This window comes from Rhinopithecus bieti, unplaced genomic scaffold (assembly GCF_001698545.2).
Source record: "Rhinopithecus bieti isolate Rb0 unplaced genomic scaffold, ASM169854v2 scaffold_17174, whole genome shotgun sequence".
NCBI classification, from domain to species: domain Eukaryota; kingdom Metazoa; phylum Chordata; class Mammalia; order Primates; family Cercopithecidae; genus Rhinopithecus; species Rhinopithecus bieti.
In genome coordinates, this window is record NW_016808962.1 from 327,975 (window position 1) to 328,514 (window position 540).

Below are 540 nucleotides of genomic sequence, written 5' to 3' on the forward strand. Positions count from 1 at the left end.
TTAAGAAAATGTGGCACATATACACCATGGAATACTATGCAGCCATAAAAAAGGATGAGTTCGTGTCCTTTGTAGGGATATAGATGCAGCTGGAAACCATCATTCTCAGCAAACTATCACAAGGACAGAAAACCAAACACCACATGTTCTCACTCATAGGTGGGAATTGAACAATGAGATCACTTGGACACAGGAAGGGGATCATCACACACTGGGGCCTGTTGTGGGGAGGGGCTGGGAGGAGGGATACCATTAGGAGATATACCTAATGTAAATGACAAGTTAATGGGTGCAGCACACCAACATGGCACATGTATACATATGTAACAAACCTGCACGTTGTGCACATGTGCCCTAGAACAAAGTATTAAAAAAAAAAAAAAGTGGGCAAAGGACATGAACAGACACTTTTCAAAAAAAGACATACATTCAGTCAACAACCATATGAGAAAAAGCTCAACATCATTGATCATTAGAGAAATGAATTGTCTAAGGCAGAATGACTACTATCAAAAAGTAAAAAAACAACAGATGCTGGCA